Source organism: Dioscorea cayenensis, chromosome 1 (assembly GCF_009730915.1).
Source record: "Dioscorea cayenensis subsp. rotundata cultivar TDr96_F1 chromosome 1, TDr96_F1_v2_PseudoChromosome.rev07_lg8_w22 25.fasta, whole genome shotgun sequence".
NCBI classification, from domain to species: Eukaryota; Viridiplantae; Streptophyta; class Magnoliopsida; order Dioscoreales; family Dioscoreaceae; genus Dioscorea; species Dioscorea cayenensis.
In genome coordinates, this window is record NC_052471.1 from 21,504,007 (window position 1) to 21,514,721 (window position 10,715).

The window sequence follows — 10,715 nt, forward strand, 5'->3', positions numbered from 1 at the left end:
TGTTAGATCTATACTAGGAAATAGGGTTTTATCATTTGGAGTCTCTAGAGCTTACTGCAACCCCGCATTGTGTGAGGCGTCGAGAGTATCCCTTTCCACTGGGCATAGTGTAAGGGTTAGTCATGGTTGACTTTAGGTTTGGGATCATGTGTTTTTGGATTTCCATGACTCGTTTAAACTATAATTAGGAGGCACAATTAGTAGTCTTGCACTTGAAATAATAGTCCTCAGGGCGAGCAATGTCTGGGTACCCCATTTTCTTATCGATTACCTTTTCTTATCCCTATTGCGCTTTCCTTTATATTCTTTACTTTTATTTACGTTGATATTGTTCACTCACTCATAAATTGGTTCACTCTTTAGCTAACAACTATTCCCTATGGATACGACTACCCACTCACCAGGGTACTTTATTACTTTGACAACCCGTGCACTTGCAGTATACACACGCAGGGGGTGTGTCAGAAGACAAGGTCAGACTTACCTTATACATTCTATGGGACAATGTGGCTCAATTGTACGAAAGTGAATTTTGCCTAAAAGGGAAAGATGCCTTCCAGAGCTGGGAATAGTTTAAGGAAGCCTTCTACGCCAGGTACTTCTCATTGAGTTGATGAGATCAGATTGAGAGACAATTCATAAACTTGAAGTAGGGCACGATAAATGTTGAAGAATTCAAGGCTGAATATAACATAATCTCCCAATTTTCCCCGTCCTTAGTGGCGGATGAAAAGAGCAGATCATGTTGTGGAGATAGTTGACATTGCCAAAGGCATTGAGACTACTTGGTAGGAGACATGGGACCCAGGTAGGCGTCTGTAGCTATGGAACCGTGGTCAAAACCCTAGGAAGAGTTAGTCTTCTAGAAGTGTCTCTGGGCATTATAGGAGTGAGAACAGGTCTCAGTCTTATAGTAGACCCTTGGCTTCATCATCTGGCTCTGAAGGCAGGGGCTCATCTGGTGGTGTGACCTAGCTGACTCAGTACTCTACTTATGGGGGACGCCATACTCAGGCAGAGTGTAGATGCGGGCCTGGCATAAGTTATGGTTGTGATACCCATAAATATTTCGTGGCTCAGTGTCCGCAGAGCCTGCCTAGAACTGTAAGAGACAGTGGGATCTAGAGTAGGGCAGTAGAGAAACCTAGGTTATCCGGTGGATCACGATAGTTGGATGCTCCAGGTCAGTCTCAGTAGATCGCTTCAAGGGGTAGGAAATGGAAGGTGTCTATGTCAGACCAGTCTTCTTTCTCTTCTCGCCCAACAGGCAGTGGTAGACTAGCAACTCAAGGCTGAGTCTTTGCTTTGACTCAGGAGAATCCTAGGTATCCCACAATGTGATGACAGGTACTATTTCTATATGTTCCTGCTATGCTTATGCCTTATTTGCTCATGGAGCTATGCTTTCTTTTGTGTCAACATCCTTTGCCCGTAAGAATTCTCTGTATGTTGGTAATTTACTGAATGACTTGTGTATTGTAAGTCTTATGGGACTAGTGAAGACTGTTAACCATTTAGCACCAACATGCTTTATCTTGATCGGGGGACACAAGCTTGTCACCGATTTACACCTAATGGAGTTAGGAGACTATGAAGTCGTTCTTGGCTTTGACTAGTTCATGTCAGTATAAACTATAATGGATTGTCGTAGGGAAAAAGATGCACTTTCTCTTTCTTGATTGGGAAGAATTTTCCTTCCTCGGCAATAAGGGTTATACCCTAGCCTGAGATATTTCTTCCCTGCAGGCTTGGAAGCTGATTAGCAGTGGTTGTATTAGTTTCCTAGCCTCTATCTCAGAGGAGACTCATATTAGCTCATAGTGGTTGAAGTGCAAGTTCTTAGTGAATTCCTCGATGTTTTTCTTAAAAATGTTCCCGCATCGTCCCAGGAAAGGGAAGTGGAGTTCGCCATCAACTTTGTTCTAGGCACAGCTCCTATATCTAAGACACCATACTATATGGTAACTACTAACCTAAATGAACTGAAGAAACAAATAGTAGAGCAATTAGAGAAACAGATCAATGAGGCTGTGCATCGACTACCGAGAATTAAACAAGATGACAGTGAAAAATAAGTACCCTTTACCGTGGATTGATGATCTTATGGACCAGCTGCATGGGGCCCAAGTCTTCTTCAAGATTGATCTGCGGACTGGGTATCATGAAGTTTGAATCAAGAGCGAGAACATTGAGAAGAGTGCTTTCCGTACGTGGTATGGGTAATATGAGTTTCTAGTGATACCATTTGGGCTTACAAACACTATGGCAACATTCATAGATCTGATGAACCGGGTGTTCTAATGCTTATAAGATCAATTTATAGTTGTCTTCATTGACGATATTTTGATCTACTCTCCCAGTAAGTAACTTCACATGAAGCATGACACACCTCTTGCATGTGACCAACAAGTGCACGGGTTTGTCAAAGTAATAATACCCCGGTGAGTGGGTAGTCGAATCCCCAGGGACTAGTAATTAGAAACACAAAGGTTACTACTTAACTAAAGTGAAGATGAATCGATAGTGATGTGAACAAAATCAATATGAAAAGGAATAAAGAAAATAAGAAAGAGAGGCGCAATAATATGAGAGGAAAGACAATCGATAGAAAGTGAGGCACTCGGACATTGCTCCCCCAAGGATTATTGCTTCAAGTGCAAGGCCAACTATTATGTCTCCTAAATGATGTTTAACGAGTCATGGAAATCCTAAAATACACAGTCTCAAACCTAAGGTAAACCGTGACTAACACTATACTATGTCTCGGTAGAGAAATCAATCAGTCTCAACACCTCACACTTTGAACAATTGCAAGAAGCTCTAGAGATTCCAAGTGAAAAATCCTATTCCCTAATATAGGTATAACCCTTTGGTCCAGGCGAAAGACCCCTAGTCACAATTAAGCCTCAACACTAAGGATTACTTCAACGCTTCACTATGTTGCACATGCAACTAAGCCCCAACGGAGTTCCTCTCTTAGCACTTCACTCTATTGTGACCGCAAAGAACTCTTAGAAAATGGAGGTAGGATTAATCACAATGAAGGAGAAAGGGGATGCTCCGCTACCTCTCGACTCACCCTCTTGACCCTCTCCAATCTTGCTTTGTCTAACCCTCATGGCGTGTCACTCAATCACAAGGACTACCAATATAGACTCTCAACCCTAGTGTCACTCTAAGGGAGAAATCATTCAACAAGCATTCAAGATTGGAACTCAATTAAAAACATCAATTAAGGAAAGCATAATAAAAGGTCAATGAAACAATAACATCCTAGGGTTTACAAGCCCAAGTACCCACTAGGGGTTTAGCTCTCCATGGAGCAAGATACAATCAATAATAAAATTGAAAGTAAAGAGATGCAATCCATGAGTAAAACCCCCTTGGTATTCGTGTCAATGGTCTTATGGAGTAGGCTCGTCCTCTTCAAAAGTTCCCTTGTCAAGCCTAGGGCACAACCTGACGGATCGGTGCCGACGAAAGCTTCCCCAATAACTCTCTTCCAAAGGAACGCTGTGTCGATGGGCGTAGAACCACTCCAAAAACCTTGCCAAAGCCCCTCTAAACCCTAACCGCAGGCCTCTCCAAAGTTAGGAAAAAGATGGAGAAAGGATGGAAAAGAGGATTCTCAAATCGGGCTGAATCGCGGCTTTATATAGGGCTAAAATCAGGAATCCACATGGGCGTGTGGAATTTCTACACACCCGTGTGAATCTGTAGAACTTGGTTTTCAGCGGCCTGTTAACAGTAACCACTACAGTAAATTGCTACATTGATTTGCTATAGTACTCTGCCAAAAGAACTCCCGAATCCACACTTTTTATCGAGGCAACATAAACGGGCACACATATATGCCGTAGATCGCGTCGCTTCTTCAATAAGGGATAACATTGATGAAGATCTTGCTAGCACTGCACAAGTCAGAATACGCAAATGTGACTACCTTTGTGACCTCCAAACCATGTAATTGCTTGAGCGCATGGAGGTTGGCACACATTCACGTATTTTCGAGCACAACTTCTGTCTTCACATTTGTTCACTCCAAGATTCCAACAACAAAGTGCAATCGCAATCTACTTTGGCTTCCTTCTCCTACATTTGGCTCCACAACCCTAGATGCACAAAAGAACACAAAATCACATGTATTAGCGATAAAATCTGAGAAAAGAAATGCTCATCGTAAGAGAAGAATACTTCAGTATTACTAATACACAAGCACTTTTTAAAGCACTTAAGTATCGTACTTGAGACATTGAGACAACATAAACTGTATGCAAAATTCTCCAAATTTGATTTTTGGCTTGATAGCGTGGCTTTCTTGTGGCATGTCATTAGTAAAGATGGTGTATTTGTAGATCCCTAAGAAGGTGGAAGCAGTCATAGAGTGGAAGAGACAGATCCAGAGTTTTCTTGGCTTAGCTGGGTACTAAAGGTTTGTGTAGGACTTCTCCCAGTTAGCAACACCTTTGACGAGACTAACCCAGAAAGGGTCCGATTCACCTGGACTAAAGCTTGTGAGTAGAGTTTTCTGAAACAAAAGCATAGACTTGTATCTGCACACATTCTTGCCCTGCCAGAAAGTGGATGCAGTCCTGTGGATACGTGATCTATAGTGATGCTTATAAGACAAGCTTGGGGTGTGCTCTAATGCAAAATGGGCAAGTCATTAACTATATTTCAAGGTAGTTGAACCGCATGAAGAGAATTACCCCACATACACTTGGAGTTGGCAGCAGTAGTCTTTGCACTAAAGATTTGGAGGCATTTTCAATATGGGGAATCTTGTGAAGTGTACACAAACTACAAAAGTCTGAAGTAGATCTTCACCCAGAAAAGAACTCAACATGAGACAAAGACGATGGTCTAAGCTGATCAGGGATTATGATCTCAGTGTTCACTACCACTAGGATAAAGGTAACGTTAGCTAGCGCGTTGAAACCAAAGGTATAACTATGTTGAAGCCATAGGTGTAACTGAGCAAAAACCTTTACTGGAGGAAATTAGGATTTTGAGTTTGAGGTTGTTCAGCCGAGCTCTGAGGTGAGCCTGGCTAATATGCACATTGGACCTAACCTACTAGAGAGGATCAAGGGAACTCAGATGCAGGATCCTAAATTGCAAGAAATTTGTCCTAAACATTAGTAGGGAACGTTATTTCAGTTCCGAGTGCTCGATGATGGTACACTTAAATTTGCAGACCAGGTAACTCAATTTTTGCGTTATATAATTTACCCCGGAGGTACGAAGATGTACAGAGTGCTCAAGGACCACTACTAGTGGAGCAATGTAAAGCGGGAGATAGCTATATTCATAGCTCACTGTTTTACCTATCAGTAGGTAAAGGTAGAGTATCAGAGACTTGCAGGATACCTTTTAGCCATTACCGCTATCATATTAGAAGTGGGACCACATCACGATAGACTTTGTAACTGGCTTACTGAAAACTTGGTCAAAGCATGAGTTTGTGTGGGTGATTGTTAACCGACTAACCAAATCGGCGCACTTTCTGCCTTTGAGACTTGGGATGGATTTAGAGGAGCTAGCTGAGTTATACCTGAGAGAGATTGTTCGACTGTGCAGCATACCTATATCGATCACGTATGATTAGGATTCTAGATTCATCTCGAGATTCTGGAGGAGTTTACAGTTAACATTGGGCACTAAATTTATTTTTAGTACATGATTTATCGCAAGATAGGCGGTCAGTCTAAGAGGATGACACAGAATCTGGAGGACATGCTTCGAGCATGTGACTTTAACTTTTTTGATGCTTGGGACTACTATTTGCCTCTAGCAAAGTTTGCTTATAATAATAGTTATCAAGTGAGTATTTAGATGCCACCGTACGAGGCTCTCTAAGGGAAAAGTGGTAATCTCCTATATGTTGGGATGATGTTGGACAGTGGAAACTGGTAGGTTCTAAGATAGTGCAGATTGTGGAGGAGAAAATGAAACTAATTAGGGAATGACTAAATTCTGCTTAAAGTCGTCAGAAGAGCTATGCAGACAAGCTTTGTTCTGAACTAGAGTTTCAGGTGGCCGATGCAGTTTTCTTAAGAGTATCACCTATGAAGGGTGTGGTGAGATTTGGAAACCATGGGGAGTTCAACCCACGCTATATTAGACCTTTTGAGATTGTGGAGTAAATTGGAACTGTGGCATATCATTTAGCTTTACCTCCAGACCTAGCTTAGGCCCACAATGTTTCCCATATCTCCATGTTGAGAAAGTAACTGTCTAATCCATTGCATGTCATTCAGCATGAACCTTTGGAACTTTAGAAGAACCTGCCATATGAAGAGCGACCAATGGGGATCCTTGTCTACAAGGAGCAGTAGTAAGGGAGCCGAGTTATCTAGTTGATTAAGATCTAATAGAGTACCCACTCCAATGGTGAAGCTACCTAGGAGCGGGAGATCGATCTGAGTAAGCTCTACCGAAAGTTGTTTAATGACTCTTAATGCAAGTTTGGGGACCAAACTCTTTTAAGGGGGGAGGATTATGAGGGTTGTCCGTCGTGTAGGCCCCAAAATTTCCTCACTCCCAAACAATCGCAAATCTTGGATTTGTTCTGGTGTTCCATTGTGGAGTTTACCCCCACTCATCCCCATTTTAATCAAGCCTCTTCTCCATCACAACCGGAAGGTAGCAACTCAATCTTTCCCTTGGAATTCTTGGTGATTTTTGAAGGCATCAACTCAGCTGTCTATTAAAGCTATTGGTAAAGAAAAAAGAAAGCTCTCCACCGGTAGCTCATTGGCAGGTTGAGAGATAGGTGATTGACTAAAAGCAATATGCACATAAGTGTACGTATCAATCGAAGTAATACATGCAAAGCAAGGTCGAATCCATAGAGAATAGATAGTACTAGTACTAACCCTATCTTCTTCAGCTAACTAAACAATGATTGAGATTTAAAACGAATTAATTAAAAGAAACAATAAAGGCAAGTAAAAGGCCTAAATAAGGGAAACAAGCAATTGAGCTCAATAAAGAAAAGCGATGCCCGGATCAATTTTCAGTTGGGAATAAGGAGATTATAATTTAACATAGAATAAACCTTAGCTAGCCAGAATAAAGGAAACCAACGAAAATACTAACCGCTTTCTCGAGAATCCCTAGTGTCTACTCCCATGCTAAGGCTTGAAGTGAATCTCTCTTACTCCTACCCTCGCACGATTGTAATGAGTTCTAGGGTTTCCATGTCAAGAATCGGGGATTAACTGCCGAAATTCCAATCGAAAGGTACATGATTCCCTTACTATCTCTAGCGAGCATCAGTGATACTTGTAAAGTGGGATGCTTACAAGTATTAGGTACACAATGGTTGAAAGGGGGATTCATTGTATCGGCATGTCAGAGATTCCAAGTGTCGATTAGCTCCCGCAGACATTAGGGTTAGCCCTAAGTTAGAAAGCATTAGGGCTTCCCTAGCCAAGACTCCTTGAACCTAATGACAATGTAGTGGTATCTTCCGGATGGAGGAACCCATATGGGATTAAGGTTATTTGTGAAGGTTCTGGGGTACTAGAACTTAGAGTCTAGCGAACGAAAACTTAAACTAACATCATACTTTATTTCTCAAATTCATTTATGCCTATTCATCACCTATGGGGATCCTAGCCCGGTGCCCTTCCTTCCTATTGGTTTTTGTTATCTTTATTTTATGCATTACGTGCTTAGTTCATATCTTATTATCTTATTTTGCAATCAACAATCACCTCTGTTTGGTAGATTAGATAGTGTAGTAAAAAAAGCAATAGTAGCTCTTGTGTGATACTAGAGACCTTTTTATTTATTTTTGTCTTCTTTTCTAAGAATAATCTAAAGTGTTTTGTTCAGTCTGGGGAGTACATGATTGTACAATAGTCTTTTTAGCATTTTTCAATATGGAGATATGAGTATAGCCGTGTTCAGGCCATGCTTGTTCCTGTGCACTTTACGTAAAAGTCTGGAGTTTTGTGTTGATGCGAAAAATCAGCCAACCTATAAACTGCACGTACTGAACACACCCTAAACACGGTGGTGGTTCAGAGTGCACAACCTTATGACAAGTGCTTGTGTGATAAGAATCCGAAGTGTTCTTTCCTTATGATGAGCATTACTTTTATCAGGTTTTAGTGCTAATACTTGTGCATTTGTATTACTTTCAAGCATATAGGGGTGTGAATCTAAGTAATGAGAAAAGAAGCCAAAAGTAGATCATAATCTCATTGTTTGGTGGAATCTTGGAAGGAACAAACACGAAGACACAAGTGGGACTCCAAGATACGTGAATATGTGCAAACCTCCATGACTTCAAGTCACTACAATGAATTGGAGGGGCACAAAGGTAGTCACATTTGCATATCTTGACTCGTACATTGATGACAAGATCTCTATCAATGAAGCTTTTGATTGAAGAAGACGTGTGATCTACGGCATAAACGTGTGCCCGTTTATGTTGCCTTGATGAAGAGTATGGAATTGGGAGTGTTCTGGCAGACTACTGTAGCAGTTACTGTTCACAACCGGCCGAAAATGAGATTTCCAGAGAATCCACACGGGCGTGTGGATGCCCGATTCTAGCCCTATTTAAGCCGTGATTCAGCCCGATTTTGGGGATCTTTTTCACCTCTTCTCTTCGACTTTTCTCCATCGTTTGGGAGGCTGTCAGCTAGGGTTTCAAGAGGCTTTTGGCACGTCTTAGGAGTGGTTTGAAGGATTCGATATTGTGATTTGCTTGGAAGAAGGTTATTGGGGGAGCTTTCGTCGGCATAGATCCGACGAGGTGTGCCCTAGGCCGGATAAGGGAACCCTTGGAGAAGACTCAACTACTCCACAAGACCATTGATACGAACACCGAGGGGGCTTTTTCTATGGATTACTTGTTTTTACATTCGATTTTATTGTTGATTGTAACTAGCTCCATGGAGAGCTAAACCCACTAGTGGGTACATGGATTTGTGAACCGTAGGATGCTATTGTTTCTTTAAACCTTTTATTATGCTTTTCTTAATTGATGTTTTAATTGAGATCCAATCTTAAATGCTTGTTAAATGATTTCTCCCATAGAATGACACTAGGGTTGAGAGTCTATATTGGTAACCTTTGTGGATGGGTGACACGCCATGAGGGTTAGACAAAGCAAGATTGGAGAGGGTTGAGAGGGTGAGTCGAGAGATAGCGGAGCGTCCCCTTTCCCCTTCGATTTGATTTACTCTACCTCCACATTCCAAGAGTTCTTTGCTGTCACAGTAGAGTGAATGGGCTATGGGATGACCTCCCGCTGGGGCTTAGTTGCAAAGGCAACAAAGTGAAGCGTTGAAGTGATTTTAGCACCTAGGGCTTAATTGTGAATAGGGACCTTCCACCTGGACCAAAGGGTTAGGTCTACATAATGGAATTGGGTTTATCACTTGGAATCCCTTGAGTGTTTTGCAACTGTACACAGTGTGAGGTGTTGAGACTGATCGATTTCTCCACTGGGGAAATCCTTCGATATTAATTGAAGGAGATCCTGAACTTGAACGTACACTCAGAAGAAGGGGAAAAGAACCTGTGGAAGAACCATCCAATCTAGCTGATGTGGAAGTTGAAGGATCTGACAACATGGCTGAACAAAATGAACAACAATGAACATTATCTGATTATGCCAGACCGTCAGTACTGGGGACACAATCTAGCATTGTGCGACCCCCAATTACAGCTCTGAACTTTGAGCTGAAGCCCGCATTCATCCAGATGATTCAGCAGTCAGCGCAGTTCAATGGTTTGGTCGATGAGGATCCAAACAACCATATAGAGAACTTCTTAAAAGTTTGTGATATGCTGAAGATTAACAGTGTATCAGATGATGCTATCAGATTGAGGGCTTTCCATTTTCTTTCAAAGGAAGAGCCAAGCAGTGGCTTCATTCCTTGCTAAAAGCATCCATCACGACTTGGAATGAGATGGTCGAAGCTTTAATTGCAAGATACTTTCCTTCGGGGAAGTCGTCCAAGCTTCGTAATGAGATATCGTCATTTGTGCAGATAGAATTGGAATCATTGTTTGAGACATGGGAGCGCTTCAAGGATCTTTTGTGGAGGTGCCCACTACACGGATTTCCCGAATGGATAATTATTCACACTTTCTATAATGGGTTGAATCAGAGTATAAGGCAATTGCTAGATGCAGCCGCATGAGGTACAATGGGGAGTAAAACCCCGAAAGAAGCCAGACAATTAGTGGAAGACATGGCCATGAATAGTTATTAGTGGAATACGCGGGAAAGGAAGAAAGTAGCCGGACTCCATGAAATAGATGCAGTCACTTCTTTGGCGGCCCAAGTTGAATCATTGAGTAAGAAGTTAGACCTTCTAACTTCTAATAGAGTTGCGGCCGTGACTACTTATACCGGATGCGGTGGACGACATGGCCCTCCGATTGCCTGATAGCCGTTGGTGGTACATCCTCCGTTGAGCAAGTTGATTATGTGGGTAATGCAATGAGAAACCAAGGCAATCCTTATTGGAATACTACAATTCAGGTTGGAGGAACACCCTAATTTCTCATGGAACAATCAAGGGCAACAAAAAGCCACCACACCACTAGGTTTTCAACAACAATAAACCCAAACGTGGAGAATTGAGTTTCAGGTTTGGAGACCCGGATGACCGATCTAAAGAAGGCCTTGACTCGATTTGTGCAATTATCAGATACACGGTTCCAATCGGTCAAGGCTACACTTCAAA

General features: G+C 41.9%; 1 non-coding gene across 1 annotated transcript; it reads right to left on the bottom strand.

The window, feature by feature from the left end:
* Positions 1-9,980: 9,980 nt before the first annotated feature.
* Positions 9,981-10,087, bottom strand: LOC120267590. The gene has a single exon (XR_005538499.1). It is a non-coding gene; the product is annotated as a small nucleolar RNA R71 (small nucleolar RNA).
* Positions 10,088-10,715: the final 628 nt, after the last annotated feature.